Source organism: Macaca thibetana, chromosome 1, assembly GCF_024542745.1.
Source record: "Macaca thibetana thibetana isolate TM-01 chromosome 1, ASM2454274v1, whole genome shotgun sequence".
Classification (NCBI taxonomy): domain Eukaryota; kingdom Metazoa; phylum Chordata; class Mammalia; order Primates; family Cercopithecidae; genus Macaca; species Macaca thibetana.
Window position 1 is genome coordinate 80706150 of NC_065578.1, and position 22485 is coordinate 80728634.

Here is a 22485-nt window from a genome sequence, read left to right on the forward strand (position 1 = left end):
TACATTAACAGACTTGCCTAAGAGTTTTTATGGTTATACTTCAACTTGTTCCCTGTATGCTACCTCCTCTGTAACTTGACTTTAAATTATCTGTTTATCTTCTCATATTGCAAATATTATTGAATACATGTAGTAGATTAAATAATCAGTTTCCTTTGAATATTCTTAGTTGTGATTTCCTAGTTTAACATTCACATTTTGCATCCAAATGGTATTTGTCTTCATATAATTGATAAGATTCCATTTATTCATTCATTTAATATATATATTGGTTGAATGCCTATCATGTAGAAGATAACCTACTAAATGTAGAAATTCACCAGAAAATAATCAACTTCTCTTTCTTCCCCAAATTCAGAGTTCCCTAATACTACAGGTTTACTTTAATTTGGTCAGTGGTGCCAAGTAGTCAGATAGGTGAAATATTTCCTTTAGGAGGGTGGTACTGAAAGCTGTCCATTCTTAAGAAGCATCTGTGATTATGTATGTAGTAAAACAGGTTCTGAAATTAATTATCTTAGAATTGGGCTCAGTAGACCTGGCATAGATCCCAAGAATTTGCAGCATTTCTAACAAGTTTCCCAGGTAACTCTCAGGCACATAGTTCTCAGAACGTGCTTAAGAATTACTGCCTTAAAATTTAAAGAAAATTTTATTCTCATGCCATGCTATATTCTACATACAAAAAGCATCTTCCTTTATTATTTTTCTATAAAATACTATTTAAACTTTCCTGAATTATATTTTATAATTACAACAAAATCTGTTGTGACCCATGCAGATTACTATACAATTCTTTATCCCTTTAAATGGAGTCGAAATACATGAAGAATGCTAAATATAATTTTTTTAAAAAAACTCACATTTTAATCATAAGAAAAATACTTTGATTGCCATTACGTGACTCTAAATTGGTAAATCATTACAATGATAATTTATATTTTGGTTCATTAACTTTACAAAATATTATTCAAAAGTTCCTGCAAGGTGCCTTTTCTTTAATACTTTATAATTTTTCCTTCAAAATATTTTATTAGATCACAATGAGTTTTTCATATTATTTTAGAGAATAGTAATATAATTGATGTTTTCCTTCTTGTATTAGTAATACTTTACTTCTACCTTTTTGGAATGGCTTATTTTTCTGTACCAGTCCTTTCAGCAATATGGCACCATGTCATAGGTGGTGAACACAGTGACATTATTTAAGGTCAGGGTACAGAAAAAATATATTACTAGGCTCTACTTGTTGTATTAGGGTCCACCTTTCTTTCACAAAAACATTGGTTTGTTATTTCATAATTTGAGTTCCAGACTCGGTTTTCTTGCTTCTAAGGTTGGTAGGTCATTTCTTTAACAAGATTTGATATATTTCTAATCTTTTCTAATTTGAATATTATCATAGTGTGATCTGCTGATTTTTAAAAAATATATCAGTAGTGCCCAAGCTGCATTAGGAGATTTCAGCTGATATTAAATTAACCCCAACCGCCACCTCCAGTCAAATGTGGCACCTTTGCATGACAATATCATACCCACTTTTATTATATTTCTTCTTTTTTTAAAAAAAAATGTATTTTAAGGGGCTTACTTGAAAATAACTCATAATAATAGGCAATTGTGAAATGTTTAGTTTCATTGAGTGCTCTAACCACATTCATCTGAATAATCCAGCTCTCCAAAGGCTGAAATCTATTCTAGCTGCTTTGAATACATAGTGTCCAATGGTAACTACAAATATATTCTAGGGCTCATCAAAATGGAATGAACCAGAATATCTACACACTCAAAACAAACAAACAAAAAGGAATAGATATTCATTTTTAAAGTTTTAAAAGGCTAAAAAAATCGCAACACTATTTTAAAATATATACACTTCCACATGATAATATGCCCTTGAGCCAGGAAATCATTATAATAAAATTTTGTGGCAAAAACCCTCCACTGTTTTGTGGTGGCATTTCTGCCATGTTTCAAATTAGAACTCCTATAAATCTTGAAATTGAACAAACAGGAAAATAGAAATCTCACCTGTCTGTATTCAGACCTAAACAATGAATTGAAATAAGATTCCAGGCCCGGTGCGGTGCCTCAAGCCTGTAATCCCAGCACTTTGGGAGGCGGGCAGATCACGAGGTCAGGAGATCAAAACCATCCTGGCTAACACGGTGAAACCCTGTCTCTCCCCAAAATACAGAAAAAAAAATTAGCCAGGTGTGGTAGTGGGCGCCTGTAGTCCCAGCTACTTGGGAGGCTGAGGCAGGAGAATGGCGTGAACCCAGGAGGCGGAGCTTGCAGTGAGCCGAGATTGGGCCACTGCACTCCGGCCTGGGTGACAGAGTGAAACTCCAAAAACAAAAATTAAGATTCCAAATCAAACTTTCTAACTTGTTGAGGTTGATACATTAGTATCTGATTTCAAATATGTAGCGATTTAACTAAACAAATCCATGTTAAAACAGAATCTATACTTTGATCATTCCTTTTTAAATGAAATCATGATAATTTTGACACGATTCTCTATACTGAGGTATCCATTTCCTCACTGGAGTTCTGATAGATGCTACAAATAAAGAAAAGTTTAAAGGGTTTTTCCACAAATGATGAGGAGGCTAAGAATCCAGGAATGCGATGCACTAGACTGGTAGCAGACCAAGCAGCAGAACTAAAGCTCAAAAGTAGGTGAAAGAACTTTCCATCAATAACTGCAATAATGAAGTGTAAAGTGGAGCATATTTATACTTCTGAACTGTTTCTTTATTCAGCAACCTTGTACAGAAAGTCTTCTTTATCTTTTTTTAATATTATTTATTTATTTAGAGACAGAGTCTCTCTCTGTCACCCAGTCTGGAGTGCAATGGCGTGATCTCAGCTCACTACAACCACCACCTCCTGGGTTCAAGCGATTCTCCTGCCTCAGCCTCCTTAGTAGGTGTGATTACAGGTGTCCACCACCACGCCTGGCCATTTTTTGTGCTTTCTTTTAGTGGAAACAGGGTTTTACCATGTTGCCCAGGCTGGTCTCGAACTCCTGACCTCAAGTAATCTCCCTGTCTTGGCTTCCCAAAGTACTGGGATTATAGGCAGGAGCCATTGCACCTGGCCATTCTTTATCTTTTCAAATGTCGTAGTTGCCTAATTGTATATATTATGCAAATATCTACTTATTTGCCAAATGACAAATCCAAAATACCAAGCATCATCAAACTTTGGAAAATGCATAAATATCTCTAGGACAGTATTTTCAAATGATGCATTGAGGTAGATACACATGCTTTTGTACTACGGGTGCTTCAAAAAATGGATCTTTAAATCAGAAAATTCCTTGGGGAAAACTCTGGCCCTGGCTTTGAGAACCACAAATGCTACAGTGCAGGATGGGAGACCCACATAGTGGTTTTAGTCCATCTAATCCCATCAGATTGAACACCTCTAAGTATGTTTCTCACAGAGGAAACATCTGATCTTACTGGCTTCTCTGTCTTTTAGGAATATATTATTAGAAAAGAAAAACATGTTTGGCCTACTGTAAGCAGTCAAGGGATTAGATATAATTATAACTAGGCAGCAGTTGTTGTCCAGCAGGCCTGTAATTGTACGTTGATAATCCTTTCTTTTCCTTGCAAATCCTAATTTACAGATGTTAGAAGTTTAATCAAAAAAAAAAAAAAGGAAAAGAAAACCAGAAAAAAAATAGAGGCAACCTAACCTGTAATCTGCTTTTCAATCCCTCACCAATCATGCCAAAGTGAAAATAGATTATTAAACCACGAAAGGATTTTGATAGGAAAAATTGCCTTTACAGCATTCTATTTGATAACATTAATATTCCAATTCTCATCAGCATATTGGATACCACCCTCCTTCAAAAAGACTTCAATCTCGTTTGATGTCTGTCTTTTACACTTTAGTTTTCTGAAGGGCTTGTTTTCGTTTTAAGTAGTTTATTCATCCATCTATCTAAATATCTATATCTATCTAAATATCTTCTGAAACTAGAGGGAAAAAGCCTTTACAAATACCTTACCAGAAAGCTCCCACACTATTGAAAGCAAATAGAAAATGTAAGAAAATAAGTTTATCTTTCAGGTTTGAAACCAGGAACATTTCTTCCCTTTGAATTGATTTCAGCTCAGCATGATTTTTCATATGTTTTCTGAGTTTTCTCAGGGTTCTTTTGATAATGAGTAAAGAGCAAAGTTTTGTCCTTCAAAGTTGCAGAGTGATGTTAACATAAGGAGTTTTGTTTTGAAAATCTTTATCTGGCATAATTATACATTCCGCCCAGTACTCTATTGATGGGAAGTAAACTGTTTCTCTCCTTCAGTTGTCGTGCTTAGGGTCTAAAGGCCAGATGGGTCCAGTAGCTAAAGCTACAAAAGAAGCCCTCCTAGGTCGTCAGTGGGAAGTTCAATATTATTGCCTCCCTAATAGCAGCTGCTTCTATTTGAACTCAGGGTTATGAAAGATGAACTACATTAAATGGTAAATCATTAAATATCAGCTGAGTAAAAGCACTGTGGTGTATTTTCCTGCTTAAATCACCAGCATCTGTCTTCTCACATGCAAAGAGTTGCTCTTGACAATCATGCAGTGAAACCCTGACAGAAGGGCCAAGACTGAAACCACACAAAAAACCTCAAATAGCATCTTTTGGGTTTTCAGTTGGCGAGTAAATGATCATCAGCAAATATTCCACAGTGAAACTAAAGCTCAACATTGCATTTAACACAGCCATAAAATATTTAGGAATGCACAATCCCTTTAGAGCCTCATTTTTTTCTCCTATTATGTGTTTATTCTTCGGGAAAAGAAAAACAACTGTTTAAATTACATCCACCTAATACCTTAGATTTATTGCAAAGCCTACAGTTTGCTGGGTTTCTTTTACTATTGATCCTCCTCTTACTTTTGGAGGATGTGAACATCATAACCAGAGATAAAGCTCATACTGATTCAAAACTGAAATGGTGCAATAATGGATGCCTAAGGTAGTGTTTCAAGACTGTTACAAAAATTAGACCCTTTCATCGACTTACGTTAGGCAGCAGAATAATCTCAAGTGGCAATGACAGCTATAAAATCCCACACCCTACATGGCTTAGATTTATAGTAGAATACTCATAACTGCAAGCAGTTACCATGAGACAATGGTCTTTCTTTACCCTTATACTGCATGTGCTTTCATGGTGCTTTCCTCCACTGTGGATTTGTCTTGCCCACGCAAGTATTTGAGCCGCATGTCATTTTAGATGCCACTATCATGGCAAGATACTGAAGGTAACCACACAACATCTCAATGACATATTGTTTTTGCCTCCCCAGAATATATAGCCCTGCAATAAAAAGCAAATGGAAATTTGGAATTCACTTTTAGGTTTCCAATTTGTTGCCTCCTTTTGGCATACAACAGACTACATTCAAAATTTGGGAAGAAAACACAGAGTTTAACTGCATTTATTATGTTCTAGCAATCATTTTTATGGCATGCTTATTTTTTATTTATTTATTTTTTTGAGACGGAGTCCCGCTCTGCCGCCCAGGCTGGAGTGCAGTGGTGAGATCTCCACTCACTGCAAGCTCTGCATCCCGGGTTCACACCATTCTCCTGCCTCAGCCTCCTGGGTAGCTGGGACTACAGGCGCCTGCCACCACGCACGGCTAATTTTTTGTTTTTTTAGTAGAGGTGGGGTTTCACTGTGTTAGCCAGGATGGTCTCGATCTCCTGACCTCGTGATCCGCCCACCTCGGCTTCCCAAAGTGCTGGGATTACAGGCATGAGCCACCACGCCCCGCCAAATGTATTTTTTCATTGCTTTATTAATTAGCACCTATATCCAGTATAACATCACAGAAAACCTTATATGCACAAAGTCATACTATTGTTTAGGGAAGAAACAATTACACTCTTAAGAAAGTATAAGAGTCTGGAAGACCATCTTATTGTTTGACTTTGGGCAAATTATCAGCTGTGCCACCATTTTCTCATCAATATACTGAAAATAATAATACCTATCTTACATACGTGTGAGAATCAAATCAAATAATACATACAAAGTACTTATCATAATGCCTGGAATATATTAAAGCTTTTAGAATAAGCAAAATTTTTAGTTTTGTCCCAAAACATATACAATGTATTTCAAACCTATGCTGTGTCGTGTTTCATGTTTCCTACAGCCTCCACACTGTTCCCTGCCCCTTTATGCATTTACTGAAAAGGCTCCTTTTGCAACTTCTCATTCCATGTGTTTTATCCACTGGAAATAATTCAGAGACCAACCATTGAGACCAACCTGCAAATATATTAACAGAAAACATGTATAGCATGTGGTTACCTCTTTGGGGACATGAATAGACAAACAGAAAATGTCACAGTGTCATGTTTTAGAAGAAATATAAATCTTCATGTACTGCAGGACACAATTTTGCTAACATGGAAAAGGAAAGACCACAATTTTGACAAAATTAAACTTAACCCTATGGGATATGGTTATCCCCACGTTACCTGCTTTTAACATTATATAGGACTGTACTCATATTCAGGTCAAACTACAGATAGCCAAATGTCATTTAGTGGCATTAGAGGGTGAATGGAGCTGGCAGGCAGGAATGCCCAGGACACTTTCTAGAACACAGATGCAGGACCTATACCTACTATTCAATGTTGTCTTGTCATTGTGTTAAAATACACACATCGAGACAGCCCAGAATGTTCACTGGTTAAGTGAGGCCCTAAAACTTGAAAGGATCTGTGTAACTGAGAGGAATAAAAATGAGTCAGTCATAGGGACTCTATAACTCTGATTTTGAATAGTGAATAAAAATCTAACATAACTATTATACAATGTTGTTCAGCGCATTGTTCGACATCATTGTCAGTTTACTCTTATTTTCTTATTTCCATAATAATGTTATACACATATATGTACTGTATAAATAATGAAGATAGAAGCTTCAGTGTTTCATGTTAAAATGCTAACTGAGATGTAAAAAGGAACCATGTAATTAATCCGTGCACCACTAAGACAAATTCCATCACAGACAACATCATTCAACAAGCCATGTCATTACTGAAGCAAAGGTTAAATTGCTCTTTTTAAAAAACATAAAGCCTGTCTTTAAAGAGCTTTACAAAAATGAAAGAACTGACTGATCTTGCTCACTCTCATCCTGAAGAAAAAGTGGTCAATCTACCAACATATCAGGCTTTCTATATAGTTGGTTGTTCTTATCTATAATAGTTAAGAAGCTACAAATGACAATACATTTTAGCATTATATGGCACACTTCATTTCATAAGGACACTTCAATTTCTCTTCATTTCTGGAGGAAGATTAATTTTGTCACTGAACATTCCAGGCCCAAGTTGCTTGAAAGGAGTCAGTGACACACCAACGTTTAAGGAAATCCCGAGCTCCGGTGTCAGAGAGCATCCCAAAAAGGATGATGCATCACTCTGCAACTGCCATCTGTTGAGTGTTTTCCCGACAGCTGTATCTCTTGACCATCACCAGTGCAGATAATCACAGGAGGCACGAAGGAAGTGCACAGCCGTCAGACACAGAGGAAAATTCCATGTTCGTCCGTGAAACAACATTGCTTTTAATTGCACCATAATGATTTTCTAACAGACACAATGGTATGTAGTGTAGTCTTAGAGCTGATTTAAAGCACACAATAAACCACAGTGCAGCTGAAAAGCCAATTGAGACTTCTTAGTGCCAGGAAGGTTTTTGTCTTACGTGAATACTTAAGAGCATTTCGCCAGCTACTCTGTCCACAATCCACTTTTACCAAAAATAACTGCCTCTATCATTGTGCCTGGGCAGTTTTTAAAAGAAAATGAACATTTTTATTTCAAATATCAATGAGGTTAAGTCTTGGCTTTATTTTTAATTTTCATGATAGACAATCCTAAAATAAGACCACTTCATCGGGTGGGTGATGGTCCAAAGTCTCACTCTCCCAACTTTTTTAAAACCACTTAATGTTTTTATTCTTACCCTTCAGTGTAAAAGTCTGCCCAGCTACTATATGACTTTACCTCTTTCAAAACATTCTCTGACATAGCAGTTGCAAGGGTATTGAGATGGTGGAATTGGCTGGTCAGATATTGAAATCCTTGGTTTCTTCACGGGAGCAACTAATAACACTAGTAGCTACCATTATTTGAAGACCTGCTATGGAGCAGTCCTCTTCTCAGTACTTTATAAGCTTCAACTTAAAAGATTCCAGTCAAAATGTCACCTTGTGTGAAAGTCTAATACTCTGTTTCTGGGAATTCAGTTGTCAGAATATGATGGATTCATCAGCAGAGGCTTCTAAATCCCCGAGCTCCATTCCATTCTGGAGCATAAAAGAATGAGAGGGAGACAGAGAGAGAATAAAAGAAAGAAATTTCAAAAGATCTATACTTTCCTCCTTTTCATTTATTTTAATCATTATCATTGTAATAATATATGTTGACCCTATCACATATATACACACAACACAATCACATACCCATGCATGTGTACACACACAGGCACTTACGTACTCTAAACTCTCATTTTCTTCATTTACTACCATTTTGCACTTATTTGTGTACCGTCTTGTAGCTAACAGTTACTACTACTCTGAAGTGTGGCAGCAAGAACAGATATTAGAACCAATTTAAAAAATATCTGTGCTAAACATGCATTAGGTACACTTGGGCTCATACTTACTTTTCAGGGGAAAAAACTATGTACCAAAATGAACCCCACATGCCTATGCCTGGCCCATGGCAAGCTTCACAGCTGAAACTCCTATAACAAAAGACACAAATGTTTTTCTCCTACTAATCTGAATTCAGAAAGCAAGGGACAAGGAAAAAATTTACTATCCATTGTCCACCAGGCATTATAGGCAGAGCTCTGGGAGAACTGATCTTGGTTAAAAAAAATAAATTCTTACTTTTTTGCCAGCTTTTGTCAATTGCTTCCAGATCTCAACTGTGGGCTTTAAAGCAAGTGGCACGGGGGGGTGGGGGGTGGTTTGAGTCACCCCATGTTGGGTACCAAAAACTATAGGGGAGAAAAAATAATACATTTACCTCATCCATTGCAAGATTCATGGCTGATAACCATATAACAAAAGACAGCTTAACAAAAGAAAACACAAACTTATTTATGCATTTATTTATTTATTTATTTAAGACAGAGTCTTGCCCTATTGCCCAGGCTGAACTGCACAGGTGCAAATCATAGCTCACTGCAGCTTTGAACTCCTGGGCTCAAGTCATTCTCTCACCTCAGCCTCCCAAGTAGCTGGGACTACAGGCAGGCACCACCACACCCAGCCAACAAATTTATTTGACCAAAGTTTCATGTGGCAGAAAGGCTTCAGAAATGAAGACTCAAAGACCCAAGGAAAACTGTGTATTTTTATGGACAGGTTTGATGAAGAATAGACAGTCATGTGGAAGTATGGTTGGACAAAAGGGAGGTTTGACCTAATGATAAACTGGGCAGAGCTTAGCAAAGGCGGTTTGCTTAGATTCTTCTTGGCCTCCAGGTATAGGGCAGGACACCTATCATGTGAGGGTCTTATGACCTACTTACAGGGGAGGTGGGTCAGACAACTTCCCTATAACCATGTTTCGGGAAGAAAGAACAGAGAAAGTTAGAGAGGCCCTTCTTTCTTCTGTAGTTTTCTCAATTTCCTTCAGGTTAAAATATTCAGTAGATAGTGAATTCAAGTTGGAAGAGGTGAGTCCGGTCTCAAAATGGAGGTTAAACTGCTGCCTGGTGGCTCCAAGCCCAATTCCGGCCGTGGCTATCACCGCCAGGGGAAGGGGGTCATGATCCAAAGGAAACAGAGTAGGTGAGAAACTGTTTATTGGTGGTCTGAGCTTTGAAAAGACAGAAGATAGCTTAAGAGAACATTTGCAAAAATGGGGCCCACTCACAGATTGTGTGGTAATGAGATACCCCCAAACAAAAAGTTCCAGGGGTTTGGTTTTATGACTCACTCTTGTGTTGAAGAGGTAGATGCAGCAACATGTACTCAACCACACAGGTTGGTGGGCATCTGTTGGAACCAAAGAGAACTGTTTCTAGAAAGGATTCTATAAAGCCTGATGCCCATCTGACAGTGAAGAAAAATTTTGTTGGTGGTATTAAAGAAGATACAGAAGAATATAATTTGAGAGACTACTTTGAAAAGTATGGCAAGATTGAAGCCATAGAAGTTATGGACGACAGGCAGAGTGGAATAAAGAGAGAATTTGCTTTTGCAATTTTTGATGATCACGATACAGTTGATAACATTGTTGTTCAGGAATACCACACTATTAATGGGCATAATTGTGAAGTGAAAAGGCCCTTTCTGAACAAGAGATGCAGTCTGCTGGATCACAGAGAGGTTGTGGAGGTGGATCTGGAATTTTATGGGTTGCGGAGGAAACTTTGGAGGTGGTGGAGGTAATTTTGGCCGTGGTGACAACTTTGGTGGAAGAGGAGGCTATGGTGGTGGAGGTGGTGGCAGCAGAGGTAGTTATGGAGGAGGTGATGTTGGATATAATGGATATGGAGGTGATGGTGACAACTCTGGCAGTGGTCCTGGTTATAGTAGTAGAGGGGGCTATGGTGGTGATGGACCAGGATATGGCCCAAGGTGGTGGATACAGTGGTGGTGGTGGAGGATATGATGGTTACAGTGAAGGAGGAAATTTGGCGGTGGTAACTATGGTGGTGGTGGTGGGAACTATAATGATTTTGGAAATTATACTGGACAACAGTAATCAAATTATGCACCCATGTAAGGGGGTAGTTTTTGTGGAAGAAGCTCAGTCATCCCTATGTTGGTGGTTATGGATCTGGTGATGGACATGGTGGATATGAGAGAAGTTTCTAAAAACAGCAGAAAAGGGCTGCAGTTCTTAGCAGGAGAGAGAGGGAGGAGTTGTCAGGAAAGCTGGAGGTTACTTTAAGACAGTCATCCCGAATGCATTAAAGGAACTTTAAAAATCTGCTACAGTGGAAACGATGATCCACAGTCAGAAAAGTTACCGCAGCTTAAACAGGAAACCTTCTCATTCAGGACTGTCATAGCCACAGTTTGCAAAATGTTCAGCTATTGGCTGGGCATAGTGGCTCACGCCTGCAATCCCAGCACTTTGGGAGGCTGAAGTGGGCAGATCATGAGGTCAAGAGATCGAGACCATCCTGGCTAACACGATGAAACCCCGTCTCTACTAAAAATATAAAAAATTAGCCTGATGTGGTGGTAGGCGCCTGTAGTCCCAGCCACTCAGGAGGCTGAGGCAGGAGAGTGGTGTGAACCTGGGAGGCGGAGGTTGCAGTGAGCCAAGATCATGCCACTGCACTCCAGTCTGGGTGACAGAGCGAGACTCTGTCTCGAAAAAAAAAAAAAAAAGAAAGAAAAAAAAAAAGTTCAGCTATTGATTCATGCAATGTAGTGTCAATTAGATGTACATTCCTGAGGTCTTTTATCTGTGGTAGCTTTTTCTTCTTATTTTTCTTTTCATTTCACCAGGTACATTGCCCTGTAAATTGTGGTAGTGGTATCAGGAATAAAAAGTTAAGGAATTTTTAGCTTTTCAATATTTGTGTAGTTCAGTTTTTCTACATTTTAGTACAGAGACTTTAACAAATGCAGTTTTGAAAGTGTTTCCTTGTGAGTTAACAAGAAGATCATTGTTAATTACTGTTTTGCATGAATTTTGCTGAAGTTAACTGTAAAGAAACACCTGCTGACTTGCAGTTTAAGGGGAATCTATTATACCCATTTCCAAACTATGACATGAATGGGTGCTGACATGTGGACAGAATAGATATTTATGTGTTTGCAATGTGTGTTTTAGATAAATAGAATTGGGTATTTAAATTAGCATTTGTGAATTTAATAGCATTAAGATTACCTTCAAATAAAAAAAAAATCTCAAAATTAAAAAAAAATACCTCAGTATGCCAAGATGCTATATTTTAGGATATCATGTTGTAGGTGCAAAAGGTACTTTCCTTCCACTCCCTGAAGGTTCAAGAATTTGAGCCTATAAGACAGACTGACAATAGACAGATTAACAGGAGAAAAGGTGTACACATCTATTAACATGCAGACACATGGGAGTCATACCAAGTATGAAACTCAAACAAGGGCCAGATGATTAAAGCTTAAAGGCCCCTGTTCATAAGAGAGAGGGGAGTGGGGGATGCAGGCAATTTTAGAGGACGATTAAAGGATTTTTAGGGGAGATGAATGGACCTGAGGAACAGACCATAGCCTGAGGCAAAGTTTATCCGGACTCTGGGAGAGTGGTGTCAATGTTAGTCTTTTCTGCAAGTTATTCTGCTCTGTTTGATGAGATTATAAGGAGGGGGCTCAAGACAACTGTGTTTCTTCTAGTGGAACTTCACTTGGTCAAATGAGGGAACTTCACATAAAGCACCTCTCCGTGCTTCAGGATAGGGAAAGGGGAGAGAGAGGGAGAGTGGGAGGTCAGAGAGAGAGACCTTGTTTCCGAGGCTGCTTCTTTATTTCAAGGTACTCAGCATGTGAAAGCACCATATTTTAAGGTGTTGTTTTCTGAGCCGCCACGATGTTCTGAGCCCTGACGCCTAGAAGTAGTACTTTTTCAGGAAGAAGTCTGAACCACCTATTCACATTCCCATATGGCATAAGAAATTTGAAATTCTCACTTTTGAAACCTACTATCTATATTTGTGAACTATCCATGAGGCATTTCAGAAGCAGCTTTTTTTTCACAATGACCCACTCTTGTTAGTAGTAAGGTTTGTTTGTGAACTTGACTTCCTAGTTTTACCACTTCCTGGTTAATAATTATGAGAGATAACAGTTCTTTGTGCAGTTACCTAGAGGCTACTGTTACCTTTTTTTAAAACTTAAATATCCAACAGATACTGTACTCAAGGGTAGGTGAACATTCTCACACATGATTCATGCAGTGTAAAAGAGCCACAGGCTAAGAAACAATGCCTAATCTCTAATTAGGTAATTTGAGCGGGGAGGAGGGTCTATATTCCTAAACAGCCTGCCTGCGTTTTAATAATATTTCTTATTCCTAAATCAGGCAGGCACGATTCAGCCCACTAGCCATTGGTTGCCTGTCCTAAGAAACATGAGTCTCCTGATATTTGAAACTGGTTGCAGTAAAGAATGCTCAAATCAAATGCCTGCTTCCTTCAGTTCTGCCCTGAAGGAATGCTGCTAGGCGTTCTTCAATCTCTTTCTTAAAACAATTGTTTCCATACACCAAACAGTGCAGTCTCTGTGGACATTTTCTCTTGTCCACAATAAAAGAAGAAAAATAAACAGTCTGAAATGGTACACATATATAAATGGAACAAGTCTGTAGTGAGAGCCTCCCATATGCCAGGCAACGTTTTGGGTCATGGAAGAAAAGAGGTGAACAAAAGATGGGAAACCCATGACCTCATGAGCTTCATATTGTTGTTTTTTTGTTTTTGTTTTTTGTTGTTATTGTTGTTGTTTTGAGATGGAGTTTCGCTGTTGTCACACAGGCTGGAGTGCGATGGCACGATCTCGGCTCACTGCAACCTCTGCCTCCTGGGTTCAAGCGATTCTCCTGCCTCAGCCTCCCGAGTAGCTGGGATTACAGGCATGCACCACCATACCTGGCTAATTTTGTATTTTAGGTAAAGAAGAGGGTTCTCCGTGTTGGTCGGGCTGGTCTCCCAGCCTAACCCAACTCTGGGCCTCCCAAAGTCCTGGGTTTACAGGCGTGAGCCACCTCGCCCAGCCATGAGCTTTATATTGGAATGGGGGAAATAGACAAAAGCAAATAAGTGATAGATAGCAATGTAGTAGCAAGTGCTTGATGAAACATAAAGCGAGGTTAAAGAATGGAGAGAAATGGAGGTGCAGAAGGGGAAGGCTTGTCCACATGGGGTCTGTAAAGAGGGGGTTTCAACAGGGCTAGAGAAGCCCTGCCTCTTCTGGTTAGATGTGAGTGGAGAGCTCTGTCAATGCCCCAGGGGATCTGTTTCCAATTAGAGGATGGGATTGGCCCCGTGCTAAGGCAATAAGGTGAAAAGGGGCTTGGTGTGTTTCAGGAACCCGCTATTTCTGAAGGCCTTTGTGGCATGTTGGTGTAAAAGTTGCCAGCTCTTCATTTTTGAAAAGGCTGTCTTGTATTCCGAGATTATGTCTTTCCTCTCTCCCCCAGCTCCCCACTGATGTTAATATGTCCTTTCTTTTAAGAAATGATGTAAGATTTCAAGTTAGTTGTTGTTGTTTTTTAATAGCCTAACTTGGCAATATAAAATGTTGGCAGCAGTATGTTGTTCTCACCTTTTTTCCCAAACTGATTCCTGAAATACAAAACTCTGTTAAGCACTGGCTTAAGACGTGCAGAAAGTGCCAATCCTCCCTCTGTGTCCGTGGAAAACTCCATCTTAATGCACTCCCAAGTGTTTATTTGATTTGTTTTACTAATTTTGTCACTTACATATTTTCCAAGTTTGTCTTGAAAGAAAAAGAAGCACTGTGCTCCCCAAATTCACACTGTATATATTTGGCTTATTTTATTTTATTTTAACATGAAAAAGGAGTAGTAAAATTTATCCTTGATTCTTTAATAAAACAGCATGTCAGCAGAACAGGTACGGGAAATGGAGTCCTCCAAAGTTCTTTTATAGTCTGACATCAGAATTAAACCGGGACGTTGAGAACATCTGGGGCTGTCTCTGTTCTCTGTCTCCTCCTAAGATTTCCAAGGGATATCCGTGTTTGCTTTGTGTTTGTGTTTTGGAGGTAGGGTGGGGAGTTGGGAGCTGTTTTTTTTTTTTTTTTTTTTTTTTTTTTTCTTTAAGAGAAAAGGAGAAAACCAGATATTTTCAAGGGAATTGACTACTAGTGGCCAGTATAACAAAGAAACCCCACTAAGCCTAACCACAACCTGACAGAATGAAAAGTGATTCCAGAGCTGCCACTCACCACAAATCCCCATGAACCATGCCAGGAAACAAGCTGAAAGAAGTAGAGAGGCTGTCGCTGAAGGGCCACGTTGTGGCCCCTAGAGAATCTTCTGGTCCCATTCAAATTCAAAGTGGTAGCGTGGAGGAGGGGTGGAAACTGAAGACAGAGAATTAGCAGCCCTGTGATCACTTTCAGGGTTATGATGGAACTGATTTAAAATGCAAAACCACATTCCGCTGTAAACACAGAAACAAACTGGAAGCAGAGAGGAAATAGAATTTTATTTGGTGATTTTCAATTTTAGGATTGAAATGAGGATGGGAAGAACTATGCTATTTATTTTTCCAGAACTGAAATAGGCTGTTATTTTTTGTAGCATAAGTGAATGTGGACTGATAGATTACTTCTTTGGGCTTCAATGCTAATAAGGCATACTTCCCACAGAATCTGACAGAAAGGATGAATACCTTGCCCTGCTAATGGTTAATTTGTAGTGGCATGTGTATTTCTTGAATGTTCATGAAGTTTTCTAATTCATCAGCACACAATTGGGCTTTTTTCCTCTCTTTAAACAGAATGAAATGCCGGGAGGGCAAGAGGTTCGGGGGTGTTGTATTATCCCTCAGCCCCTATATTTACTACCCAAACGTTATTGCTAATTTTTGTCTACCTCGGGAACAAAATTGTTCTTCAACAAATAATTTAGTACTGACCACACTTTAAAATGTTTATTGCTGTTGAATCTGTCACAGATTGCATCAAGCCACAGAGATGCTAATCTATCTCATGTATTTGAAACTCCTCTGGGAAACATATATTTGGGCTTACTGCTGAGTGAACATGACTGTTAGGATTATGGAGACCATACGCAGTGAAGAAAGGCAGCATCGCTTTTCTGACTGGAAAGTAAACAATAGGGCGATTGTCGGCTTACACATGGGGCCAACAACCCGACCGCTGAAGAGCTGGATGTAAAATCCTTGATCAGCAAGCCGTCTTGATGTTTTCTTCTTCTTCGACTTGGATGTTGTCAAGGATTCAGATGAGCCACCCCAGTGCGTATGCAGGAAACAAAACAGGATATTCTTGTTTAAGGACTGTTTTCTGTAATTATGTTGATTTTTTTATGCAACACTTGAACTTTTAAAAACTCAAGGATGCATAAGAAGTACTCCAGAGGAGAATAAATGATTGGGATTTTGTCATAAGTGAAATGTTATCATGTGTTCTTAACAAAATTAACTTGTTTGTGTTTGTGATTGGGTCTATGAATTAAGTATACTGAGACCATGCCTGTTTCATCTTCCTGCCCCCGCCTCAGCGCCGCTCCCCTCCCCGACCCATTTTCAGACAGGAGGTCAAGTTGTCGTTGGAACATCATATTTCCTGCTTGGAAAAGGCACTGGATTGTATAATCGTCTGACAGGAAAGTTTCAAGAGTACCAGGAGCTTCCCTTGGAAGACTTGGGGCGGTGTGGGGAATGTGCAGCATCTATAAACGTCTTTCCTTTGAGCTATCATGGGCCATTCTATGGTTTTGTATACAGAGTTTCAATGTGGAAAGAGCTAAACTGAACTGTAAATACCCTGAGGAAAAAATGTCTGTGGAAACATGTACTTTGGGCTTGCCTGGTACCCTGTAGTTATGTGTCCTTCCTTGCTAAGGAAGGAACATCTGGCTGAACAACTTACTGCTTAATGCTATCAGGCTACAGACATCCGGTCACTCCTTTCCCATCCCAATATAAATTATCTGCCTTAGACAAGGGATGTAACATATTTGTATGCCAAGAAATTTGATTTTGTGACAATTATTTGCTCTTAATTTAAGAGAATTACTTTGTACTCTTTTTCTTTTATTTAATCAAAATGCCATGCAATTTCCTATTTCACTTGAATAATTCTCATAATTTTACAACACAATGAAAGGATTATAGATTAGTGCAGGTCAATCTCCTCCATGTCCTCCTTATTTTTCTTAAGATTCCAATCCACAAGAGGTCACAGACAACATAATACTTCCAGACCAAGGACACCACAAGGTCCCTTTGAGAAAGCGATTATATTCCAATAGAAGTGTGCCCTGAGTTTTAACCACTGTGATTCAATGAAGAACATAAAATGTGAACTAGTCAGCAACTGCCAAGTTTAGTCAGGAGTGCCCTGTGAAAGCTGATCTCACTCTAGGGGTTAGGCTGTTTGGGGGAGAGTTTAAAATGATGCTTGCAGGACAGCCTGTCTGGGTTGGAATTCAGATTCTACCCTTTGGCAAGGAAATTATTTAACCCTTCTTTCCCTTGGTTTTCTCATTTGTAAAAGGAAAATTATAATGGTTCCAATTATTCTTTGCTGTATAACAAAACACCCTGAAATTTAATGGCTTGAAAGAAGTATGTATTATTATCTCTCACTTTTCCGTGGATTGACTGGACTCTCCTGGGTTGTTCTCACTCAAGGTTCATCATTCTGGAGCAGTCAGATAGCAGCAGGAACTGAAGTCATATAAAGGCTTCGGGGGCTGGCCCCACCATATGATTCATTCACATGCTGGTTGTAGGCTAGAAGCTATGTTGGGACTCTGTTGACACCTGGTCTCTCCATGTTGCCTGAGCTTTCCCACAGCATGGAAGCCTTGGTCTGACTTTTTAATGGAAGCTCAGGGTTCTCAGAGAACAAGGCAATGTTGCCAGTCCATTTAAAGGCTAAGCTAGGACCTAGTATGCTATCTCTTCCACCCCACTCTATGCATCAAGCAAGTCAATAAGGTCAGCTCAGATTCAAAGGGAGAGGAATTAGACTCCACATTTCAATGTCTATTAGAGGAGTAGTAAATAATTTGATGCCATTCCTGATCTACCATAAATACAGTATTAACCACATAGAGTTTTGTGAGAATTAAGTAAATTAATCTTTGTAACGTACTTAGACCAATGTGTCACACATATAATGTATTTTCAGTGAAAGTTAGTTATTATTTTCTGGGTACTTATTCTATTTTATTTTCCTTCACTGCATTTATCACCATCCAACTTTGCTTGTTTTTATATATGTCTATCGGTATGTGTTCATTGTCTCTCTCTTCTACCCAAATGTAAACTTCTTTACCATAGGAACTGCTTTTCTAAGGCCTACAAGAGTGTCTGGTACTTGATGAGGGCACCATAAATATGTGTTGAATTAATGAGTGAACTAGTGAATAAGTGAATGAGCCCAGTGAATATAAAACTGTAGGAAACAAATATCTTGGATGTTTGGTTATAGAAATTGGGAGTGAGGGAGGATTACAAGCAGAGAGGTTGATATTATGATTTATTTAAATATATAAAAAATTAGGATGAGTATCATCTCTCATATGAAGCAGTTTTAACTGCAGCTGTCTGGGAAAGCACAAAATATACGACCAGCCCTACCTTGCAACCAAAATTGGGAAGCTGCAGGTGGTCATTCACTGGCCTTCGAATCTGATAGGGCTGGGCTCAAGGCCCTGCTCTGCTGTTTGTTTGCTGTGTGACATGAAAAATTTTTCAACTTCTCTGAGTTGTAAAATCTGTGAAATCAGACAACAAGGCACACTGCAAAGGACTCCTGTGAGAATTAAATACAGGTGACAAACGGTTTCAACAAAAGTACTGGACACAATTAATAAAAATGTACCAGTCCCCAAAAATATTAATGATAGGTAAACTTTATTGACATGAATTTTATTTTACTTATACTCTGTATTAAGTTAGACAGCTTTCCAGTTTTTGTTTTTCGAAAACTCCACTTACGTTTCCAAACACATTAAAAAGTATTAAAATAATATTACATTTACTTTTTACTAACTCAACATTCAATCTGTGAGTATAATGACCCATAAACTGACCTTTCTGCTTCACCAGTAACTGACAAAAGAATTGGAACTGAATATTGACTAAGTTTTAACAACCATGTTAAAAATAAATGTTTACGTTTATCAAGAGAAATTGTGACATCAGAGGAAATAAACATCATGTCCAAAGAACAACTTCCCAGAATTCAAGGGGAATTCCCCCACCCCCAATCTCTTTGTGAGGATGTCCAAATGTAAATTACTTAATCAACCAGATGGTGATTGTCGAGAGTTCAATGAATTCAAAACACTTGGAAGTTTGAGAAATTTTAAAAGGGAAACCACTATTTGTTTTTTGGAGTGCTTAGTATTTTAAAATAAACTTATAAGCGAAGATGAACTAATAAATATAACAATCCATTTTTTTAAAACATTGGGAATATATATATTTAATTCAAGTTGGTTAATTTATAGGTAGACACACATATTTATATAAATTAATAGTGGATACATTGAACAGAAATTTTGTCTGTTTCCTTGCTTTGCAAAAACTGTTGAATAATATTTCTTACACTGAAACATTTCTCTGGAACCTGGGAAATATGGAAGCTAGAAAAAAGGATGATGAATAAAAAATCATACATCTTGAGACAGGGCGCGGTGGCTCATGCCTGTAATCCCAGCACTTTGGGAGTCTGAGGCAGGCGGATCACCTGAGGTTGGGAGTTCGAGACCAGCCTGACCAACATGGAGAAACCCCATCTCTACTAAAAAATACAAAATTAGCCGGGCATGGTGGTAGATGCCTGTAATCCCAGCTACTCAGGAGGCTGAGGCAGGAGAATCCCTTGAATCCCAGAGGCGGAGGTTGCAGCGAGCCAAGATCACGCCATTGCACTCCAACCTGGGCAGTGAGAGTGAAACTCCATCTCAAAAAAATATAAAAGAATCATATGTCTTCAAAAGGAAAGTATTCAGCACTAAAGTTGCATATTACTGGCAGGTAGACAGTACAACATATATTCAATTCTCCAATCAGCAAAACCCCAAAGAAGCACAGGACAGGCACAGCTCAGTCCTCCAACGTGAAGGAGAATGTACTTGCCAAAGACATCACAGTACAGCATGGCAAAATTTGTTCTACAGGGAACTTACAAATATAAGACTCACTAACAGGTTTGTTACCAGATAGGTAGCAACACTCAAATTACATCTATTTAACATACCTGACAAAAGGTAGTTAGTAAATATTAGTTTTCTTTCCTTATTTCATTTGAACTATTTTTTTCCTCGCTTTTTTGTCCATTACCATAATGTCTGGGCTCTGTGACTAAGCATATAGCCATAAGTGCTGGGATTACTTTATGGCTCTTTGTTCCCAAGTAAACAAGCCTAGTCTGGTTATGTATTAATCAATGGAAGGTGATAGCCTGCATGAAGAACCAATATGGGGAAAGCAGAGGCCCAGATGAAATCAATATACAATAAATGTATCTGAGCCTTTCCATCCTTCCACTTCTAGTTCCTTTATGATCCATGATCCATTTTAAGAAGATCAGTATGCCAGGGACTGGTCTGCTCAGTGAACCTCACTTATGTGAAAAGGAGAAACTCTTGTTGTCCCCTGTCAGGACCTGATTGGATCCAATTATATGGGGCTTCATCTCTTTAGCAGATACGGTATTGGCATTCATGCCACAGCTATTTTTCCTATACAGAAGTGCTGACAAAAGTGATTTGGGGTTTTCCTTTTTTCTTTCCACACCTTACCCCTTCCAGAGAATGTCTATAATTCCACTCCTTACAATAGTAAATCTGGACGGCAAGAATTCTCAACAAAATGTGTTCATAAACATTTACCTTTTTTCTTTCATATTTGTAGTAATGATAACTAATGCCTACAGTTTGGATTGTAATTTGTTCAATTTATCCAACCAAGACAAAAGTCTTTTAGGGGAATTTCACTATCCAGTCTTTTATTTAACCTCATGAACAAAATTGCTGTTTCTGCCTCACTTAAAAAGATTCATCATGAAGGTTAAGAACAGATGAGACGGGTGTCTGCAGTCTCCTGAAATCACAAATGTACAAACAAGAGAACTAATTTTTCTCTACTGTTTTTACAAAAAAAAGGAAAGCTTTTTTTCACACTAGGCAAACAGCAACTGGTTTAGTCTCATAAATTTACATGTCCTAAGTAGTGTCAGTCTTCAGGCAGATTAGATTAACAGGCTTTGTGTTATCATCCCAGGAAAAAAAAAGAAAAATAGATCCAAAGTCATCTGGTTAATTGGAGGAGGTGGGGAGATGAAGTTCTTCCATTAAGTTCTTTTGGAGCAGTTGCAAGATCCACAAAATCTGTTTTTAGCTCAGTCATTCATCCTGTTGGATGTGTGATGTGTTTTCAATTCAATGATAATTGCCCTTTCCATTTCTTTGATAATTGCCCTCTCTATTATCATTTATGGAGATTCAAATTATAAATCAAGACAAGACAGCCAGAAAAATATTATGACTGTCCCTTCTGAGGCCACAGTAAAACTCAAGTAACACTGCCAAAGTCTGAGAGCTTAAGCTGCTTTCATTTGCATGTTTCTGAACATTTTATTTTAGGGTCCAGTGGTTTTCCTAAAGAGGAGGTTGCATGACAATAATAGAACTGAAAGTTAATGTGTACAGAGAATATAAATTTAGCTTTGATTCAAGTTATAAACTTGTATTTGAAATCAGAAACTTGCACTCCCGACTGTCTGAACGCAAAGATGAGGAGTCGGCCACAAATGCCTGCTATTAGTCACCCATGTCCCCACGGAGGCCATTGTATAGCGTTGCCTCCCGGGAGTTCCCCTCTCTCTTTATTCTCAGCCTGTTTAGGGGGGAAAAAAAGAAAAAAAAAAAAGCTGTATCCATTCCTTCTCACTGAATATGCCCCATGATCAACACAATGAAATGTGTAGAAAGACACGAGCAAGCTTTTATCTAAGATTCCTGGAACCATCTCCCAAAACAAAGCAGTATGATAAAAACGTACACCCCAAAAATCGCTCTTTGAGATGGTAACAACGGAGTTCTGGCTCCAACTTATACCTGCTCAGGAGATCCCATTATTAAATTTTCAGGAATTTGGCAAGCTGTTTGTTCCCCCAGAGAACCACTATTAATAAATACATTACATAAATTTAGAATTAAACAATTACATTTAAAACAAAGGTAATAAATACACACATTCATCACTTCCTAATTATTCTAGCACATTGTATTATCTTCTGTGTTGCTGAGGGTGTTTTTATCCATTATATCAACACGTTTGAAATACCACATAACGGTACAATATAGACTTTCTCTTCCCGATTCTGCATTCTGTGACTTCATATTAGCACCTAATATGATGAATATCAGTAAATAATACCAAGTATAGTATTTAAACCACCATATCAGAAAATGCTACAAATCAGTGCTTTTTTTCCCCAGAGAGCTGATCAGTAAACATTTTGCAGCTCAGCCCTGGACAGTAACATGGTTTGGTGAAGAAAGGACTTTGTAGCAAGAATGACCTGGGTTTCCTTTCGGCTCAATTAGTAGCTATATGAACTTGGGCAGTTTAAACTCTCTGAGGCATAATTTGTCATTTTCCTGCTTAATACACTTCAATATATTTCTATTACTTTTAGGATAAAGTCCAAAATCCTTAGGGTGTTTTTTCCCTTATCATTGCCCCAGATTTCTTTAAA

The 22485-nt window shown here is 38.4% G+C and overlaps 1 protein-coding gene and 1 pseudogene across 18 annotated transcripts in view; both read left to right on the forward strand.

The window, feature by feature from the left end:
• ADGRL2 (adhesion G protein-coupled receptor L2) overlaps window positions 1-22485 on the forward strand; it is a 684558-nt gene that overhangs the window by 111542 nt on the left and 550531 nt on the right. The gene's annotated exons all lie outside the window — the stretch shown is intronic.
• LOC126942870 (heterogeneous nuclear ribonucleoprotein A3-like) lies at window positions 9072-11287 on the forward strand (annotated as a pseudogene).